We start from the raw sequence: 23309 nt of genomic DNA, 5'->3' as shown, positions 1-23309 counted from the left end.
GAAGCACAATGCTCACTATTCATCTCAATACTCTGCCTGATTGAGCAATACGGGGAATCCTTGGGAAAATAAAAATTAAACAAAGGACAACTCATTCGACACAATACGTTGAGTGTGTGAATGCAGGTGGAGAACAGATTTGCTCCACTGATTCAACTTCTAGATGATGTCAGTACAACAGGAGAAACAAGGGGTTTCACAGAGCGAGGCGATGACTTATTGTACTTTGATTGGGTCTCATGTTACATGACCCGGTAATTCACCGGTGACAATTGTTCTCACTCACCTCCTACGTATTTGAATATTGTATTTCACCCCTCACCTTCTCTCTTTCTGTGTTTCTCTCTCTTTGCATATATTTGCGCCTAATTCAAAAGTATAAGCAATCTTTCCTAGAATGAGATGATAAAATCAACACCACTGACTATAGACTCAGGATGCATTTAGCTTAACGCAAAGCCTGGGCACAGTGGGAGATATCTAGCTTGACTCTGGCCCCACAATTTTTTTTCCCAGAACGTTGAACGATTTATTCATTGTGATGCTTGATAGACATTTCCACTTAATTAGAGAACTGCGTGTGGTGCTAGAGGCCTAGCCCGTCTCTCACTGCTGTACCCAGACATAGAGCCCCGACACCAGGGGAGGCTCATGAATGGCTGGTTTGATCCATCCTGGTGTTCCTCCCATCTGCAGCTGACACCTCCTCTGTGGTCTCAGGTCCCTCTCTGATGATGTCATACCATGTTTGATTCCCCGTTTACCACATGAAGGCAACTCGGCTGCTCTGACTTCAGCTGTAAAGGCCCACAGTTGGTAAGTGTGTTTGGCTAAAACAGAAACAATGGTCATATTATCTTGTGTAATGTTAAGTAAAGAGATACCTGACCGCATTACCATGTGTTTTGCGATGCTCTGTTGCTCTCTGGACTCGTGCACATGTTTATTTTCATTTTACTTCTGGCTTTTTCACCAAAGCCAGTGGTGGCAGGACTTGAGGACCACTTCAGTTCATCCTCCACCACCTGTATCCTTCAGGTGGATTCCCTCACTCTCTCCAGTCCCTCCATGTGCAACATATCCCAGTGATTACACAGCTGCGACCACTTCAGTGCAAACAAACAGTCTGCCCATTGTTTATATGAATAAAATCCCAATATGCCATGTCTGCCCGCTTTGCCAGAAGAGCGGGAATGAACAGATGCACCCGGAGGGGGGTTAGAGCTACAGCTGGGGACAAAAATGCCTACTCTTCATTATGGTTGGTCCAGAAGCTTGATGCAGGCGGCCTGGGGCTGGGGCTAGGATAACGGCCAGGGCCAGAGCTGGCTCAGCTCCTGGCTGCTATGTTAAGTCTGCCTCAGCCACAACCACATTGCGCAAAGCTGCTTCACACATATAATTTACTCATTATTCACGTAGTTTTCGAAGAAGTCAAAAATAATATATATTGCAGAGTGAGAGAGTTGGTGGAAAACTAACACGGACTGAGTCGCTATTCAGTAAAAAATAAAGTTATATGCAGTTATATAAGATGGCAGGCTTATTGAGTCACAGTCAATTAGCACAGCTGATTGAATAGAGGTGACCGCAGAAACCGTATACTTTGAAAAATACCTTATAGTACTGAGGAGAGACAGTTTAACCAATGATTGGCAAATCCCAGTATGAATGCAAGGCAGCTAAGCATTGCTGGGTACCATGCCGAATCCAGTATGCTCCGCGCAGGCTACTTTTTATGAGGGGCAGGAAATAGGTGTCTCTGAGCCCTCGGTTCATTTCATGAAATGTCCTCAACAGGAGATGAGCCCGTCTGTCTGGGATATGGACGAACATCCCTGTGCTTATGCAGGAGCATCAAAAGCCGAATGTTGTGTAATGGCTGGCCTTTACTCAACAGGGAACCACCCTATCAGACAATGGCACAGTAATGGCCCCAGCGGGTTAAACCATTGTCCCATTAACAGTCAAGAGGCCTTAATCAGAGCCTTTTTTCGCCACTTGCCACCTCCTTTCATGCCACACTGCCCCCCAGTCCATCTCTTCTCCTTCATCATCCAAACTCTTTAATGTCCCTGCTTGTTTTCTGTCCTTTCAAAAACACTGTCCTTAACCCCACCAAAGAAAATGGCTGATGCACAATCTCATTTGTGTAGGGACTTTGCAAAGGTGGAGTCTTTGGTATGAAAAGGAGGAGGTCGGGGCTTTGATCTCTCTGGGGGGCAAATGGATTGGATTGTCTTGCCCCTGCTGGTGGGGCTAAGCTGGGGACAGTGTGAGTCGCAGGGGGTCATATCAAAGGTAGTTATCTTCAGAGGGTCTCCTCAGCGCACATTAGTACGCTATCTAAATGTTGATTTGTTCACACCAACATCTGAGGAACCCTAAATGAGCTGACTAAAGGCAACACCCAGTGAATGTAAATGAGCAAAGTGGTCAAGTTCACTTCTTTGGACAGACGTTTGCACAGCTCTTCCCTTCATCACTGCCAACGTATACTGCTAAACCCGCCCCAAGTGCACAAGTTAAAAAGTCTTGATGTTAATTCCAAACAGCAAGATTTCCACAAATAACAGACTGACTGAATTTGCTTTATTCCCTCATGTACGTCCTGGTTCTTCCACTCACAGGACCAAACCTAAATCGTGCAGCATGCTCATTGTCTCTGTTGTGGGCAAGACAATTATTGGGAACACCCATAGCCTCAGCAAACAGCCATGTTGAGGTTGCTGTCTGTGTGTGTGTTCCTCCGTTGTGGGTGGGAAACATCATATTACTGTCACTCTCACAGCTGACATTTTAGAGAAAGGTATAAATCATACACACACGCACTCCAGCACCCACTGTCAGCTACAGCCAGAGACAAAGGATTACATTTATGTGTAGGGCATCTTTTCCACTAATTTTATAAACTGTGGACATTGAAAGGATCCGTTAACAAATACCCCTGCTGGTACAAACCACAAACTAAACATGCATCTGTTGAAAAGAGGCCACTGTTGTCACCCTGAAACCGCAGATTTCACATTAGAGAAAAGAATAGGTGTATACGTTTTGGATTGAAGGAAAGAGAAAGGATTATGGGGAAAAGAGGGAACAATTGAACAGTTGCCTTATACTTGAGTGATTCAAGACTGAATCATAACGTGAATGCCAAGAGCTCTCAACCTTCTTCACCAGTAATACAGATGTCAAAGGATATATTTCCATATTTAATATTTCAAAGGCTGCCAGGCTTGCTAGAAACTTAGACTCCCTGCCTGGTGTCACAGTTTGCCATCCTCTGTGTGCATGGCCAAAATGTGGGATTGCAAATAAGCATCTCTATTTTTAGGGACTTTAAGACCAGTAGCACCCGTCTGGGTCATTCCATATCATTAGAAACAGCTCCAGAGATGAACAAACTCTCCTGGCACTGAAATATAATTCTGGTCTTTAAGCCTACGTTGATTGAAAATGCCCACTGCTTTGGTTATCTTTGGTTATCATTAAATGTCCAACACAACACATTCCCGAGGGGCTCGAATCGCACTCAGAAGCCTCAGCCCAACCCCCTGTTACAGAAATGTACATTTCAGCCCTTCTCTGTACTCAGTCATTAACCATGCTTGCTGTCTTTTCGGCTCTTTTTCTGTTCTCTGGCTGTTGGTAAATATTTGCTAGACTCAGATTGCATTCCAAGTTGGTACTCCAATGTCTCCTTTGCATAATAGTTGTTGTGAATGCATCTGTTGTCTCATTTAAACTGACCACATAATGTATTTTGGTGATGTCGTCAAGGGTTGGCTTCTCTACAACTCCAATTAGCATTCCTTCCAGATAAAACAATGATCACTTGAATACGACTTAGCTAAGCTTGCAGGAAGTGATCTAAAGAGCTGATAGGACCCCGTGATTACTAAGTCCTCCGTGCATAATGTTTTAATTCAACATCCCCCCCCACCACCCCATTTTGTCCCATCACTAATCTTGTCTTTAGTTATCTTCAAACTACCACTTTTCCCTTTGACTACAGGCCTTATCATTTATTGATTATGTCTCTTAGATTAAAGGACTTGCTTTCATTTCCACAAGAATGTGCCCTTCTCTTTGTGTCCATATGGAAGCATTTGCCGGACAGATGTTTTTTTTTTTCCCCTCTAGAAAAGGTCCTACTGGCCAGAAAGGGATTCACAGGGACTTGGTAAGTAATGGTGCCATTGATCTCCAATTGTTGCTTGCTTTGAAGTCCATCTACCAGGTGATCTGTATTTGACCGTGAGAGAGAGAACAATGAAAAATAAACATGAAAAATGACAACAGTATGAAGCTGAAAATCTCAACATTAATCACCTGAGACAGTTTTCTTAATTCCTGCAGACAATTCATGGCTGCATAATTCTCCCCCCAAACCCCATAAAGCCTCCCAAACTTAATTCCATGTGCTGAGAAGCTGAATTGCCTGAATGTGGGTTACACGCAAATGACGGACATTTTGTCTTGGGGTAATTACTAATATGCCACTGTTGTTGCCCAGGCTGCCTGTATCTGGGTTTTGGTTTAAATGTTGGGTTTACTCTCCCTGGGCTGTGTGGTTTGCAGCAGCTTAATCACGAAGCCACAAGCATCTCAGACATTTTGATAGGAGCCAAACTGGGAAGGCTTCATACTGTTTCTGCTAGCGCAACATATAGCAGCCTTTTTTGCAGAGTCAGCAGGGCAACTAAATTGAAATAGTTCATGTTGACAAATTGAAAATGTGCAAATAAAATGAAGATAAACTCAAGGCGGTTATGGACTGTTAAATGTTATAGATTGTAAATCTACTGAGCAAGGCCAAGGTTGACTTGTGTAGGAATGGGAAAAAAAGGTTAGAAAAAAAGCTCAGGGATGTGAAAATCTTAAACTTTAAAAACATATTATTATCAGGATTTCAAGAATGGTGATGCCAACACTGTATTGAGTAATACACATGTGACATTTAATATTGTTATTGGGCACTTTACTCTTGCTTTGACAAATCGAGTCAGTTACAAAAACTGGAGCATCTGGAGACAGTTTACAGATCAGCTTCAGGTTTGGAATAGAAGATGTGTAAGAAACCAAAGCATGGTTTAAAGATTAAAGAAAATAAAGTGGTAAAAGATCCTTGATTGCATAACAAGAACCACAAGCTTCTGTGAGATAACACAAATCACAAGCCTGCGAACAATCACACTGGTAGCTTTTCACTTATTTGCCCAAGACAGACTCTTCAGCATCCAAGTGTCCCGATCACGTAGAATATTTCCCAGCACACAGGTGTTTACGATCCCTTCCAAACAACCTTGTTTACAAAAACAACAGCGTTAAAAAAAGGATTCCAAAAAAGGTTATAGGCAACGAGGCAATTAACGCCTGTGTACCACGTCGAGTGACTCAGCTCACTGCTAATGGTTTGGGGTAAAGCACCAAGTCTGCTTTTTTATTGAGCGTTCTACTTGCGGAGCGTCCAAATGTTGCCACAAGGGAGATTTTGAAACATTGGCTCGCTGGAGAAACAGAGGCTTTTTTGTTGTGCTATGCATGTAATTTGCAATCAAACTGATGGGACTTAGAAAACTTGCTACTGTTGACTCCTGCGGTGAAATCATATAAAGTTGAAGATATTTGAACTTGGTGCACTTTGGAGCTGTGAGACATTACATTCGGCACGGTGCCAAGTTTGGCCCTCAGAGCTTCAGTTTTTCCAAAGAGGGGGATAACTGATGCAATTGAGATTGAGAGAAAAGATGTAGTGGCTCATGTATGATAAAGCTAAGGTAGAGTTGTGTGTGTTTCAAGTTTATCTCCCCATGTATTTCTCAGTTCTTCTCAAATGTTGCATATTGCTGCTCCTCTCGTCTCCGTCTCTCTTTTTCTACCCTTCTTGCCTCTGATCTGTCACACACATTGTGAGGAAGCTAACCCCTGCTCCTCAGAGATCTGTGAGTACATTGTGAGGAATGTGTGTCCTTCCTGACATTACAACGCTCTTTATCAACTAACAAGTGGAGTAGGAGGGGAGCGGGGAGGAAGAGGGGAGGATGTTGAGATGTTAGGTTTGGAAGTGGGGGGGAAAAAAAAGAGAGCTCTTTGTGGCCGCTTATCTGACAGGATATGAAGCAACTCAATGGCTTTGGCATTTGGCAAAATAGCTTCCTTCAATGGGCATTCACTACAAGAGGCATCCCCTGACATGAGGCCACATATGTCTGAGCAGCTGAAAGAGAGAGAGAAAAAGAAAGAGAGAATTTCAGGAAGAGAAAAGACAGCCGGAGGGTGTTTTAGAAGTTCCGTATTTTGTTAATTGCCCACGATAAGATGCAGCAATTTGCCGGTAGTTGAGATGATTATCAATGGCAGCAATTTAACAGATGTTGGTGGACTTTTAAACACATTAGTCTTTCCAGCGCTGACTAAAAGGCAGTTCTGACAAATGTATGAATTCCAGAGCAGCTATATGAGTTGAGGAGCCAAATTTAACTCACCAAAGAACACTTAAAGTTCGTCCGACATGCACAAACACACACGGCACCAGACACACACACGCTACAGTTTCTGAGTATTATTTTTGTTAATGGGATCTGAGGGGACATCGTTTTCCTGATGTGGTGTAATTGAAGCTGCTGTATTAAAGGGTTGTGTTCCTCTCCTGCTGCTGAGACACAAAGTAATGCAAACCCCATCCCAGTTATTAACCCAGGAAGTCCCCACGGTGCACTGCACTTTAATGAGAGAGGCTGAAACGTATTTTATTTTTTCTCTCATTTAGATGTTGCCCCTTTGACCCCTGTGATGCTTATCCAGTGCTCAGTGGTCCACCTCTGCCCCTGGGGGGAACTTACACATGCTGTCAAATGGTCCATTTTTTGTGAATATATTTATAAAAAAATCCCTGATCAAATTTAAAAAATAGGAAAATTAAATAGCAAATTTCCTTTGCCTTATTTTCATGCATTTCCCCTTTTCTGATTAACCTTATTTACACTTTTAGGACAGTAAATGTTTGAAAGTGAAAGGAAATAAAAGAGAGACTTTAATGCAGGTTTCAACCCTTTGAGCCAGTTGTTACCCGATCAGGAGCTTTACCTTTTGAACTTCATGAGAAAGATACACAACAGATTTGCTGTCTTCAGGATTAGCAATGTCATCTCAAAGAAACATGTTTATACTGCCTCATTATGTGGTTAGAAGATGATTTGTATTACAGGCAGTCCCCATTCTGTCATTTAGTTTTGATATCAAAATATTTCTATTCTTCTTTTCCTTTCTACTCTTTAGCCACAAAACACACAATTCCGATTAGTTGTATCAGTGGGTTTAATCTGAGTTTTCCTTTTTAATCAACTGCACACAAATATTTTCCATTCGTTAACCCCATGTTGCCCGAGGGCAATTTCTGAAAGGGATTCTTCTTGTTTTTCTCGATCTCACAGAATATCTGGAGTTTCCCATAATGCACTTTTTATTGGTCCTCTGGCTCATTTTTCACCTGATTAGCTATGTTTCATAAAGTGTGCGGAAGGATCACTGTTGTGTATCCAAAGAAGAGATTAACTCTACAGCACTCAAAACACTCCTGATTTTTTCACACAGGCCAAAAACCAGTCACAGTTGAATTGTTGCTTTGCTTTGATGTAGGACTTTGAGCTCTGACGGACGTATAATATCATTTACAGTCAAAATCAGGGGTGGTCTTTCCCGGTGTTAACAGCTCACCCTGCTTTGTGTCCCACTGATTCCAAAAGACTGGATTTTTCTCAGGCTGTTGAACAAGCACTGAATGGTTTAATTGCAAGCAGACTCAAGGAGATGGATATTTGAATCATGCTGAGTAAAATATGGCTCCATCTGGATTTGATAAACTCATAAATGCATTCAATCTGATGCTGATTTTACACTTTACACATCAAACAATTACATTAATTCCAGGGCACCTACTATACCACGACTGTGGAGTGAAAAGGCAGTAATCATAGAGCAGACACGTGGTTAGAAAATATGCAGTTTCATGTTGTGAGTACTTCATAGCTCCAGTTCTATCACCCCAGAAGAAAAATGCACATGACTTATTTGCTAAAAATAGAAAATAAATGGAAAACATTGCCTTCTTTATAAGCCAGAACCATTCGACTGGAAAGTCTCATCCTCAGAGAAAAGGAGTTGAAGCATTTCCACTTTTTAATACCAAAACAGTTTTTAACCAATGTTTGGAAACAACAAAACCATTTGCCAAAAGATCAACTGAGATCCCTGACTCACTAACATTTACACACCAATAGCTCTGATCACATGAGTTCAAGAAATATGTGTCAAAACAGGTAGCAGAGGAAGCATGAATCTATAATTACACAGATGGTATAATTACGAATCAAGCACGTATACAATTCATGGTATAATTATGAACTTCTGCAGCTATAAGCCACTAATGGGAACTGGGATTGAGGAGTTATTCAACACGCAGACAGCGAATTACTGTGTAGGCCTCGTTAATTGGTTGTGCCCCCTGTTTAGAACAGGAGCGTGATAAGGTTGGCAGATTTATGAAGCAGTGCACACGTACACAACACTGTTTTGAAGAAGCCTTTTTTCCCCCTGGTATCTTTCAACTGTGTTTACCAGAATATTTATGTGTGATTTAGGGATTGACCACATGGCACAGAGAATTTGGTTCACAGTGAAGAGATTTTGCAAAAAACGAGAATGATACCGTGTGTGATGCTGAGACTTTCACACATGATAAGATGTAGAAAGCAGTGGTGCAGAAACAGCCAAACGATTTGCTTTGTGGTAGTCAAAAAGAAGAAAAAAAAGCTTTCGGATCACCAAAGCAGCTTGGTTTAGCATGGAAACAACTGCGGCTGGATGTTTGGTTCTCATGGAAGCCACATGACAGGGAGGTCATGAGAGAGACAGCAGGCCCGGCACTGTGTGCGATCTCACCACACTCATTCCCCACCGCACTTTTGATGTTTTCCCTCTTCAACTTTTATCTTTGCTCCTCGAGAGACCCCTACTCTCACTGTCAGGAAAGCAGACACACACACACACACATGCAGACACACACACACACACACACACACACACACACACACACACACACACACACACACACACACAGACGCACTGCTTCATCTGAGCAGAAGCTTGGCTACTGCCACCCATTTCCAGCTTCACAAAACTATTCTAACAAGCAGAGAAATCATTTAGCGGACACTTTCCTGGATCATAAAACACCAAATGATGGCTTTGGGATCCTTCGCTTTTATTGATCTGCGCTCTCCAATCAAATGGATACTTCCTATGCCAGGCCTGGTCAGTGTGGAAGAGAGGAAATGCGGAGGGTGTGGAGGACGAGGATGGGAGAGGGGAGGGGGGGGATCAAGTAGGGGGGTGTTCATGTGAGGCTGAAATGTGATCCGGAGCCTGTGTCGCATTAGACTTAACAGGCCGTGTGGCAGACGCACTGGCACCACAGAGCGGAGAAGTCGGGTGGTGGAGGAGGAGAAGGAGGAGAAGGAGGAGGAGGAGGAGGAGGAGGAGGACAAGGGAGGCAAATAGCAGGACAGCCTGACGCAGGAAAAGTATGTGGTGCTACAGCAGCAGGAAGGAATGTCATCATCCTCACACGGAGGGATTTCTGGCACCTCCCCCCCCCAAAAAAAGGTTGACAGAGAGAGAGAATGATGCCTATCCCTCGATCTAAGTCACCTTTGTACCCACAACACACACATCATCATGCATCCCCTGTCAGCCTGTCATCCCGCAGGGTCACGGTCAAGCTGGCGCTCCCTGTGTGTCATGTTGTCTCTCTCCTGTAATTTCCTTTCTTCCTTCTCCTCTTTTACCGGAAAGAATGTGTCTCCTGCCGCTCCACCAGTCAGTGTCGGGGGGCTAAACAGCCCATTTTGGTGTCTGACTCAGTTACGGAGTCCCAGAGGTGCCTGAAGGATTCCAAGAATTCCAGCTTTTGCACAACTGTGACGCCACCTGAGGGAAGGCCATAGCGATCATACCAGACACTTCCTGTGCACACTCGGGATTCATCTTCCAGCAGCAACATATATCTCTTTCATGTCCAGATGACAACACGCTAACTGCGTATGAAGCGTGTTTTTCAGTGGAATATTCAAAACGCTCTCGCTTTGTTTACGCATGACTGTGAATGGAAGACAGAGTGATGATGACAGAGAGGATGAAGGAGCAAGAGAACAACGGAGGAAAGGAGAGACAGAGCCAGAATGAGAAGAGTGGAGGGGGTAATGACTAGGTCTGCTCAGGACAGAGGAGGCGACAGAGGGGGAAGCGTCTCCAGATCGTCTCCTCGTGGCTCCTCTTTGGCGTCTGTGATCCTCGGACCCTTCATGCAATCTCCCTTATTACAAGGCTTCCCCTCTCCACACGGGCACAACTACAAAATGGAGCAATTACATTTAATTAGGCTGCAGAGGGTAGCTACCCTGCCCCATCCCAAAACCTCAGAGAAGCGCAGACTGCAGGTAACACAACGGTCGGGGAGAACTTCAAAGAGATGCAAAATTACAGCACCATTAGTGGAGCCACCACAGAACTGATGTGAAGCCAGGGAATTATTTGACCCAGAGAGGAAGATTCAAAGGAGTTAAAACTGAAAAGCAGAGCCGTAGAGACAAAAACATCTCAGCAGCCAAAGATTAAGGGGCAGACTGAGCACTTCTAAACACTGTTTGTGTTGTATGGAAGACTTGAAAAATGAAGGAGTCTTTTGCCTATTAGTTATCACATAGTCCTATAGCTTCGCTGGAAGGATGTTCTTTTGTCAAACATTTTGTGGTTTTACAGTAAAAAGTGGAAAAAAAACACATGTTTTTGTTCCAAAACAAACAGACCGGGATTTAGTGTCCTAATAAGCCATTCAGGCTGTCCTGGAAAGATGATATGCGAGACAATCCCACTTTATCTGCTTGCTATTTGTAGTGCTGAATTTTGGCTCACAGAAGGCATGATGGCCCTAAAATTTTTATTGATGCTGACTCACTATGCCTCCAACCAGAGTGGAAAATTCTGACTTAAATGCTGTTAGATCTGCGTCTGAGACAGAAGGACTCCTGTTTAAATGCACAACATCCACACAGGTGAGCTAACAAACAAAAATGACTCATTCTGCATTTTTCCAATTTTTGTTGTTGGTTGTAATGTGATTACGGAGATTAAATCAAGCGATGGACCTGCATAAATGAGTGGAGAAACATAATAAACAGGACACAACGGGTCTTTGTTGGATATGATACTTATGTCATGTGTAATGTGTTGTGTGTGATGTGTTAGCCCTTTAACCCACGTTCTCCTCTACCATCATCAAAACATCAAATGAGGGAATATCTCTTGAAAGAGTGGTCTTCATCCCTGTAGTAGAGTTCACAGACATGTAGGATCTATGCTAAGGTGAATTGATGTTGGCGAAGAACCTTTCTAAGACACCTAATGTTGGTGTTTCCCTTCATTTGTTTGTACATTATATCATGAGCATTAAACATAAATATACAATTTCATGGTTGCTCTTCTGCAACTGAAATGTTCTTTTGCACACGTTAATGTGTCTTTTGAAGTTAACTGCGACTCCATAAAGAAAAGGCCGGGCCCCCCCCCCCCCCCCCCTCCCCCCACCACAAATTAGTCTCCTGCTGCGTCATGATTTACTGTCTCTGTTATAGTAATCACAACCAGATCTGTGCTCACCGTAGACTACAAGCCACCGCTGGAAATTTGACAGACAGCCAGTCGTACTGTTGTTGCCTGTGTCACCAGTGCTCTGCGTATGAGAGAAACGCTAGCCGTATTTCAGTGACTGGGCCGATGTTCAACTGTATTCACCCACTGGTTTAATATTTTGTTTTCTTCATGTGGTCAACTAGGATTAGGGATTGCAGTAACATTCCTTATGAAACAGTGTGCAGAAATAATAATAAAATAAGTAAATGTATACTTCAACCGAAAGGAAAAAAAGGGACAAGCTCACTGGGACATTCAAATGAATGGAGCAGGAGATACTAAACAGCACTGTGTATAAAAACTGGTCCCTAAAAGAGCTATTTTTATTTGATTGTGAACCATTAAAGTGCCATAATTCAACACGAAAACATAAATTAGATGCTCCTACAGGAATCTACTTCGAAATATGATAAGTGGCACTCTTGCTCTCACAGGAGTTGCTTGTTTGTGACTTGAAGCTGTAAAAGTAGTAGAGGGAAATGTTGATTTAAAGCGTGACTCACAGTGTTGCTCAAACCTCTGAGTTCATGATGACATCGTGTCTCGCTTGCATGCGCGTCGCTCGGGCTCGGCCTGCTGTGGCTGGATAGTGACGACAACACGATAAGACCAAAAGCATTCCAGCGTTCATCAGCTGCTATACAAGCAAGGCCTGCCTCCACTTTAGACAGCATGGATGTCTTTAAAGAGAACTTAAATGCAGTGTCTGATGATGGGTGCAGTATGTAGATACAGTGACTGATATAAATCTTTGGATAAAAGAAAGCGGCACAAATAGACGAGAAGCCAGTGAAGTGAAACAAAGACGGGAGCAGTATCTTGTCTGAACGGTTCATGGAACGCACCAAAGATATGAGGCATGTGGTGCCCAGCTGCGTTCAGCCTGAAGCAAGTCAAGTTCTTCCTGGTGAAATATATTGCTGCAATAAAGGAGCTCTTAGTGTGCTTCTATGTGAATAAACTCATATATTCTGCTGTATGAAACAACAGGGAAAAGTGAGCCAGTATGTAAAGAAAAGTAGACTGGACATTGCTAGGTGATCAAACATAAATTCGAACCAAAATTTAGGCACAAATTATAAAATTACAGATGATATTCACGTCTGTAGGGGTTTAGCTTTAAGATGTGGAGTACTGCTTTATGCCAGAGCCCACAGCAAAACATCCAAACAACGTCTGGCATGTTCCCCCCACAGTTCTTGAATGTAAGGCAGACGTCTAACCGCCTCTACAGCTGAAAGAGCACGCTGGCGCTCGCTCATCTGTGCAAGCATGTCATTGGTCACATGTGCATGGCATTAAAGAAAGACACAAACAAAGCAGGGGTGTACCACAACCCTATGATTAGACTGATTTATGAAGATGTCACAATGCACTCCACAAAACTATGATCCACTTTCCCTAAAAAGCCAAATGGATGAGCATTTAATCCAGCGGCCTTTCTTAGTGACATCAAATTCCAAATTGCTCTAAATTATGGAGGCCGCAAAGTTCTTTAACATGATGGCAGAGTTTGAAAGTAAGCTTACATTTGAAAGAAACTCACATTTAAAAATACATTTTTAAAAACAAGAAAATCACTAAGGCCAGAGAGGTCATAAAACTTCAGGGATCCTCACTGCTGAAGCGCCCTAACAATGACAAAGAGGCCTGACTACATCTGTCCATCACATCACTGATCAATGAAATCTAGAAAAACACAAAATACACTGCGGGCAGCATTGCCGCAAGGCCCTACTGTATCATAAATCACCATTGAGACCACCATGATACCAATCCGCACAAGCCTTAGATTTAGGCTATACTTCTAATGGGAATCACTTATGTTCAAACCCATACAAATGATTAACAGCTGAGGTCATGAGTGACATTTACATGTTGACAGCCTCTCTTACCCTAAACAGTTCCCTGGAGTTTCAGATGCTGCATTTTTGCCTCACTTTCCCTGATACATTGTGGAATTACTTTCTCAAAGAGACCTAGAGTGTGTCTTACAGCTGATGCTCCACTTTCATTCCCAGAAAGCTGTCATTCTGTTTGCCACATTTTAGCCACATTCAGAGATGTGCAATTTGGTTATGTGTCAATATACATCATTGCAGGATCATACCTAATCCTACCTATCAACACCTCTGCTATTTCTGCCCTGATTGACCAAATTTAGCAGCCCTGCTCCATGGGAACCCTGGACCACTGGTTGCATAACTCTCCCTCTCAAGAGGTCTCTCTCTGTTTCTTTTTCTCCCTTGTCCTCCTTTCAGTAAACACCTCTACTTTGACAGGGGTGGCAATTTTCATCTCACTGATTGAAGAGTAAAGCTGCTGCTGGTCCGCCACACAGACTCCTGCCCTGCCCTGCCTTGCTCCCTCTCTCACTTTGTGCTATCAGCCATTTAAAAGAACCTCCCCCAAAATCTTAATCCTTCAAGTCTCAAGGCCCCTTAAGAACCAAGTCTGAGCCCTCAGTGTCTCCTCTGGCTTGTTTTCATTTGCTCTTGAGACGCAAAGCAGCAAAAGCAGTGCAATTTTAAGTTAGAAAAAACTTCTTCACTCACAAAGCTGTTTTTTTCCAGGAGCATGACTTGCTCAAATCCCAACATGCACGCTAATAGGTATATTTAGACTCATGGACAAACAAACAAAACTTCACAACCTTTAAAGAGTTGACTGCTTGCAATAACACAATGATCCACTTCATTTCTCTTCTCTTAATCTGCCAGTCAGCTGTCCTTTTAATAGCACTGCTTAATTGTAATGACTGTGTCTGTTTGTTTTGGGATGAATGAGTCTCTTGGATAGAAGGGAGGCGGCAGGCCTTGACCACAGCAGCGAGGCTGGGCAGTGGTGACGACTAAGAGCTCATCAGTATTGGAGACGGAGTGCATCTCATCAAAGACTAAAATCTACTAAACTGTCCCCCCGCAGATTAGAGCCACAAGTGGCCGAAGCCTCGGAGCACTGTCTTTGGATAATCTTAACCTCACCAAAGCCTTAACTAATGTGAAGAGAAAACACAAAACCAACCACAGATTATGTCTAGACGGAACCTTAATCTACTCTGATGACTTATTCTAAGAATTTGCAGATGAGGATATTGACATCACTGGTCTAGTTTAGTAAGAAGAGTACACACAGTGGCACACGAGTAAAGTGTGCACACATGCTTCTGTCAAAAAACGTTATAATGTATATATATTTCACTTTTTAAAAGAAATAATCAGACAACAGAGAGTAAAACCAAATGTTGATTTTTGCACAAAAGCATGTCTACAGAATTAGTTTTAAGAAGACACTGACACACATTTTGACATTGCTCTGATAGGAAAAAGAGATGTGTCCACAGTTTCCCATGATGACACACACACACACACACACACACACGCAGACACACACACAGACTTACAAGGTGACAACATAACCAGCCACAAGCTGTCGCGGCAGCTAATAACATGCTTTCCTACAAAGTAGTAAGGTCAAAGGTACCCATAAAGTTTGTATGTGCATGTATGTGTAAATGAGTTTGAGAAGTTTTATATTACTCTTTCTTGCTGCAAAAATACCTATAGCTTTTAAAGACACATGTACAATATATTCAGCATTTGCCAGTGGCTGGAAGAGGTGGAGTGAATATGAAGGTGCTTCAAACACAGTATTTGTTGAGATGGACAGGAGAGCAGCAACAAAATAATAATAAGCTCTAAGGAGAACTCCAGACTGCAGCATTCATTAAGGCATGTGATGATAACACTACGTGTGACGAGAGGAGCAAAACAACATGCCTTCTTTGCATTTCCCCCACTGCCTCAGTTGAGGTTCCTGCATGATGAAAGCATCCCATAATCCCGCTGGAATGACAGTGGACAAAACATGGATAAGAGCGGGGAGGAAATTGCAGTACAAACAGCCCGATGAGTGCCAGAGACACGGCCCAATGAGTATGGTCTGATCTGTGTTTGCACAGGACCGAAGCATGCAGATTGAAGCTCAAAGCCTTTTGTGTGCGTGTGTGTGTGTGTGTGTGTGTGTGTGTGTGTGTGTGTGTGTGTGTGTGTGTGTGTGTGCTTCATTGAGCAACAAGTTGAGGTTGGGGTAACAACAGAAAGCGAGGCCAACAGGTGATTCAGGAGACGACTCTTCTGCAGAGATGGATTCCCATGGGATTTGTGGCCAACTTTTTTCCCTTTGCCTGTTTCCTCTCTTAGATCCCAGAGGTATGATCAGAATGACTTTAACTAAGATCTGAAGTGGATTATTGACAGGCAGATTCTGACTCACAATGAACCTCTTTTCTTTTCACACGAATTGAGCAAGGCACAAGGTTTTGGATGATAATCTTTTCTTCCTCTCAGAAAGCGTCTAATTGCATTGGCTGGCAAGCCCACACAGAATGGTATGCAGGTATGGTGTGTTTACGAAGGTTGTTTTTATGTGAAGTGTATGTTTGCTCTCATATTGCATATAATTTGCCCAATAACATTCACATCTGCTATTAACTTACCACAGAGTTACTTCAGGCAAAAACACAAGGGATTAACTCTTTGTGTTCTAGTCTGGACAGCGATGCAATGTTAAAAACAACAACAATAAAAAGGACTGCAATTTTTCTGGTGTGGAAATTAAATTGTAGGTTTAGAATTAGGAATTCAGCTCTTGTGGAGCGCAGACGTACAAAACATCATATTAAATTGCTGTTTTTTTAACTCTACATATAACCAGCCACCCAGTGGCTATTCCAACTGTCCCAGACGCCACAGGCACAGATATTAAAAAGACATTCATATCCAAAATCATTGTCAGAGCAGCTGTAGTAGGTGGATAGTGTCTATCCCCATGCTTGCATTGTCCCCCCCCACTCCCCCCCCACACACAAATCCATAGCTAAATCTGTGGCGCCATGGCCGCAGAAGCAGGTAGTAATAAGGCTCTGGATGGTGGCCCATAGATGTGTTAGCTGATGTGTTACTCAGAGGGCCCCTATGAAAAGACCCCAGGCGCCTATCCCAGTGCCTGTCTCCATAGCACTAAGCGACCATTAGGCTGGATTTAAAGGGCAAGACATTTAGACTGCTGTCATCTTGTGTCAGTCCACCACAGGGACCGCGCCGTGGTTAAACAGGCTCGTAAATAAACACCACACGCATACAGGCTGTGGTGCTGCTGCTGCTGCTGGTGGTGGGGGAGCCCACCGCAGGTTTGGACCAAGGCTCCTTTCAACTCCCCCCCCCTCCCCCCACCAGCAGCTCCATGAATTGCCAGACCTAACCTTCAACTTCATCAGTCATCGACTAGACTGACAGTTCCCCACAAGTCGCTTTGTCCCCATCTTGCTTTCTCTCCTCCATATTTCTTTCGCTTCCCCCCCCCCCCCCCACACACACACACACTAACACTTTGCATCTGCCTCACACTGTCCCCTGGCTCTGCTCACAGGCAACACCGCCACCATGGTGGTGGCGACAGCATCGATGGAAAAACTGAGGGCTTCTTTCTGAGCCGCCCTGGGGTCCCACCACCCCTCCCCTGGCCTGTTCCTCACACTCTGTCTCTCCCCTGTCTGTCTTCTTCTGAGCGGGGACCACACAGATGTTCCAAACCACATCCAAGCCGTCTGGCCGTGATGAGCACATTTGCACACATAATGTTAGCTAACAATCTGCCAACAGCCAAAATGTGTCTGACTGTGGCCTAGCACTAATCTAAGTCTAAGACAACGGCCACTGAAACTAAAATCGAGGCTGCTTACATAACTCTGGTAGACTTACTGGGAGATACACACAAATTATCACATGGAATATGGGATGAGCTGCTGCTTTGGAAACAGGGCGAACAACGTAAGAGCTCATGGGTTGCCTGTTGAAGAGTCTCAACTGTCAGCAGCAATGTCATCAAAAATAAGACCAAGTATAAAACACTGTTTGCAGAAAGGCTTGTGCCTGAAATCACCCACGAAACGAATTTACCTTGCAAGAAAGCCTTGGATTAAGAATGTATTACAGTCAGGAACAGCTTAAACGGTGCGATTCAGTCAAACTCCACCGAATAAAGAGAAATATAATAAGAGTTACTGAATGCCACGTCCTCTTTGAGTAATCAGCCATCTTTACCAGCCTCACAGACATCAATGCAAGTATGTCTCAGCCCCTGTCATTTAAAACAGCTACTGTTTTAATGCACCAAAAACTAGTCAAACCCCTCAATTACTCTTCATGTGAATACTGCGTGTGTGTGTGTGTGTGTGTGTCTCTGTGTGAGTGTGTGAGCGTGTGTGGTGAGCATACTCATCTGAAGTCTGTGGTTCGGTATGGTTTGGCGGGTGTGGGAAAGTGTGGTTAGAGCTATACTCACACAAATAGCGGTTTTCAGTGTGAGCAGACAGTGAAATTCTCATTTTAAGACAACAACACAGTGTGTACCTCGAGGCTCGCCAATGTCCAAACCGCACGATGTTTAAATCATTTTGGCTTAATTGCTTTTTAACAAGGCTCCCTACTGCGTTGACATTATACATTAACACTGTGGGTGCTGAAAGCTCTCAGTCGGACAAGTCTGGCCACGTACAGCTGCGTCTCAGAATAACACAACAGAGGCTTTTTGTGAAAAACTCCATTATGTGCTGTTTATAAAGTCATGAACAATGAGAGCAGAGAAAGCCTCCAAAAAGCATTAAATTATATTTTTATGCCTCAAAAGCAATCAATTATTATTTTTTCTTTTTTTTACAGTAATGGCTTCATATCCTGGAATAATGTCTCCACTGTGTCTAATAGACTGAGCTCTCATTGCAGACTTGCATTGCTGGCAGATATAGGATGAGATATGATCTGACCTTGTATCCAGTGATAGAGCGGTGCATGATACATGGTACAAACACAGGACTGCCAGTCCTAAACCCCTTCATTAGGAGAGCCAGACAGTGTGGAGCATGTATTTTACTACACACCCAACATTTCGGATAGAATATAACCTTTGGGCGGGATGTCGAAAGGACTGGGCTCACTGAGCTGCACTTTGTGTGTGTGTGTGACCTGTCTGTCAGTTAAACCTTACTTTGGGTTTTGAGTACATTTCCAAAATAACAATGTGCAGCATAGAAATTATAAAGCACTTAAGCTGTACAATATATAGTTATGGAAGCCTAAAACATCAGAGATGACTTCTAAAGTGGCATTAAGTCAGATGGCACACGCTTTGTACGCGACGGCTGACGAAGGTATAGAAATGTCAAAACAAAACATTCTGAGACATCCTAATATCCTCAAATTAGTTTGAAAGCAGGTCCCCAGATAGCTTCGTCTGCGGTCATCGGGCGCCTATTTTGGAGAGGCATAGTCTTAAATAGCTGCAGGAAATGAGGAGATGATGATGGACTCGAATCTACCCTCTGCCTAAGCACCACTCTCTTAAAATAGGAGTGATCTGTTGTCCTCTACATGCCAGAAAGAAAAGAAAAAATCTGATTGAAAGAAATGTTAGCTAATTAGGCAGACAGGAGCAGTAACAAGTCACTGATGTTAACTGTACCATCGTGGCCATATTTATAGAGCAAAAGCATAAAACTCATTGCAACTAATTATTATTTGAGTAAACTATTAACAATTAAGTAAAAAAAAAAAAAGGTCAGACAACAAGAGAAGAGATATGTTTAGTTCAGAAAGACTCCGAAAATATGAACGAGTTCAATGCAACAACTACTCTTTTAATAGCATTTTCATTTTTTGGTCAAAGATAATGATCAGTGTCATCATTTACAGCATGTCCTCACCTCGTGGAGACATAAACCCACACAAGATAAATAGGCAGCCATGCTGCGGGGCCTCTAATGTCAAAAGAAAGTAAAAGTCAAATATATGCATCTTTAATTTCCACCTCTTTATAAGCAATTGTCATCACTTCATTTGCCACAGGCAGATGTCAAGCCACAGTCGTGAGTTTTAGGCGCCATCATGTGGCCGTTTGTGTACAACATCTGTGTTCACATGAGGCCGAAAATGCATCATGAATTAATCAAATGGTTTTAATGCACTGTTCAACGCAAACATCAGATGATGTTTTCTTTAGTTTTGTATGGTTTGTATGTTTTTTTCTGGTTTTACTCTGATACTATATACAATTTAATGTAGTGTAAGAATTACTAAGAGGAGGAATACCCAGAGTGAGAGATATACATACTACTATTACTACTAAAAATTCACTCTTCAAGAGAAGCAAAGGCACTTCAAATACAAGTGGAACATTGACAATGTTGCTGCCGCCAACCCTGGCAGGCTGAAAAAGGTAGAGAGTATGATGCAAGACCTGCACAAGAATACCTTGTAAGAAGTGATTGAATGCAAGTACTATGTTCCTTTAGAAAATAATGTCTCGCTCATGATGTTCTTGCATGACATTTATCATTTCTCAGGGTGTCTCTCTGTGGGATTAACAGTTTGGGATGCTTCCACGGGGTCAAGCAGGGATTCTTCAAGTTGTTCTCAGTTGGCTTCTCTTGCTATCTCTCCGATCAGAGTTTCGACTCCACTGCACCCAAGAGGGAATCTAATTAGCGAGCAGTGATGTGCTGAAATGTGAAGAAGCTGGGTTATGTGTAATCCTAACAGGTGGCTGAGCTGCAGGGCAAAACTGAAAAAGTGAGAGCCAAATAGATCACCGATGAAATTAGTGGCTCCTGAGTGCCCCGAAGATAATTCACAGAATGTTTATGAATAGGACTTTAGTGTGGTTAATCAAGTTATGGGCGATGTGGAGGCTTTGATGAATTTAGCATTGATCGGTAAAGGCCAAAGCTCCTACAATACTATCACTTGTCAGCAGGATTAATTAACTATCAAGAGCTGCAAAAACATCAAACCCGATAAGCAACTCAGCTGAGGGCACAAGAACAATACAGTACATTAACTTCATTTGACACTGTTGAAGAAAAGACCACACTGATCCGCGTCTCTTGAGAGTAAGACAACGGATCAATCTTAAAGCTGAGTGCATCTCGTTTAAGGTATCCATAGAGGGTAGACCGCCAGGTCAGGTGACATTCTCAGCGTCTATGTATTCCACAAAATATATTCAAAGATTAAAGAGAGCTTTTGGCTTAAATTGTTATCTCTGTTTTTCTTGATGGTTATCTTTTTAATCTAGGAGTTCAAGTTTCACACTTGCTTTGCAATCACCGTGGGCATCCAGTTTTATGTATTTGCACGTCATGATAGTTTGATCCAGATGAAGCAACAGTGAACTATAAACACTATAGACCGCTTTCACAGGCTGCCAACGGCAATCCGTTTTATGGAGGACGATCACTTTTGACACGACACCTGTGCCTTATGAACCTGTCTTTTTGTGTTGTGTAATGCATTATTTTGTACACTAGGTGGCAGTCACATATAATGGGACTGCACTTAAACAGGAAAGGTAATGCAGCCTGGCGTGTTGCATGCCGGGTAAAGGATACCGTTTTTGACCGTGGCCATGACGCAGGTAAACAGTACTGGAAAGCCACTAGATGGCGGCCTTAAACAAATACAAACACATGGTCACTGCTACCGTGGCTAGCTAGCTTACAGCTAACCAATGCTAACGTCTATGGCTGTTTGGGGTGAATAAACCTGCATGGTTTATGCAGAGGTTATATTAAAGATTATTGTGAGGAAGAACATGGCGTTTCATATTTTGTTATACGTTACGTTACCTTTTCTACTCAAATGTGTTGCTAATGCTCCTCGCTTGTTTCCCTTGCTGTGAGATAATGTAAGTAACAAAACAACTAAATAACAAAAATGAATACATGTTTTTTCAAAGTTATAGTATGTCTTGAAAATGAAAAACTAATTTCATAGTAAGCCCTACAATTGTCATGAAATGCATGGTATATTATGCATGTCATTGTAAAGCATGTCATTGTAAAGTAAGCCATAGGGGTCATAAAAAAGTCATGCCATAACAAAGTATAAAAAACAATGTAATTGTGCAGTATGTCATGAAAATTTGAATTATACAGTATCCCATAAAATGACATGAAAGGCCATAAAAAATGCCATAAATATAACAAATGACATAAAACACGTCATGAAAATGTCATAGTGCAGCCTGCAGTAAACATGTCATAAAAACTGTTAAACTATGCAATACAATATGTCATAGTATAGCATGCTATGAAAGTGTCACATAAATATACTAGATATGCACCAGTAAGTCTTTTTATAGCACCTTAAATATTTAGAAATTTGCTTTTTTGAATGCACAAATGTAGGACATTTACTTTGGAAAATCTCTTAATTGGTGCTGTAAAAATGTTTGATTTTCATTATGGATGTAGTCAGAGATGTCCTGAACACATATGCATCAGTCAGTCGCATATTATTCATTTAAATATCTTTCCCTCAAATCAAAGAATGAAGACATTTCACACAGAATCCTGTACTCTACCTGTGTGCTGAAGAAAACGAAAGACCTGCACCTCACAGCTTTGTATATCAAAGAAATGACCCCTACACTGGATGGCGTGTTTGGAAATGAACAGTATTGTACAGCACCATCTAAAGTGGCTCCGCTGTAATAACCAACCTGTGACCAGCCTCAGTTTTCCCTGCAGGATTGAACTATTCCAATCAGTCCCTGTGGCGGCTGCAGGGCAGATCTGATCTAGTTTAATGAGTAAAAAGGCAGAGTTCACTGCATAACAAAAATAATGACACCCAGATGCATGGCATGAGCTGTAATTTCACCAGCTGTGGTGTGTGTTCACGAAGCACACAATTCTCGGCCTCTGTATTTGGGCTCAGGATCAGAAAATGTGTTATTTATTTTTTTTGCAGTTGTATTCCTATCCTCGGCTGATTTTGCAAAAGTGAATAAATGCGTGACCTCCAAGACTGAAGTGATGAAATGGATAATTTTATTTGGGAGGAACCGAAGAATCCTGCCCTCCAGGTCTGGGTATGCAATAAGCAATGGTGAAGGATAGGTATTATGAGGAGTTTCTCCTGCCTCCGTTGGGGATTTGTGATAATCTCCTTTAGAATGAGTCATGGGTAGATTACCATATTGCCTGCTGTAGGCCAGGATATCCTCTATAGGCTATGCTAATAGGTGAAACTTAGGGGGCTTGCCGGTGGACTTGGAATGAGAACAATGCCTACCTGTATCTGGGAATCCTCTTCCTGAGCAAGTGAACATGACAATGTATTAGCCGCTCCTCCTGTGCACACAGAAAATCAAATCTGCATGCTTATGTTTTGGCTTCAGCGAACAAACATCTCTACACATTTATGACATGTAGTATTTACATGTGATACAAGTGGCTACTGTATTTGCTTTTTCACACACACGCTGGGTAAAGATCAACAAATGTGGGCAAACAAACAGTAATTCAAATGCTGCGTCTACTCTGTACATGCAAACAAGGACTGTTGTTTCGTTCTGGACAATTATCAATGCTGTATTTCTACAAACGCAGTATTTGTGACATTTCCATGACTTTTGATTCATCAGTGTTTCAAAATTGAGCAGTTTGCTAGTATAGCACAGAACATTCCTGAAACGTGAATTATGTTTTTAAACACTAG

The sequence above is a fragment of the Anarhichas minor genome, unplaced genomic scaffold, assembly GCF_050575085.1.
Source record: "Anarhichas minor isolate MPS153535 unplaced genomic scaffold, ASM5057508v1 ptg000054l, whole genome shotgun sequence".
NCBI classification, from domain to species: Eukaryota; Metazoa; Chordata; class Actinopteri; order Perciformes; family Anarhichadidae; genus Anarhichas; species Anarhichas minor.
This window is presented reverse-complemented; position numbering follows the sequence as displayed.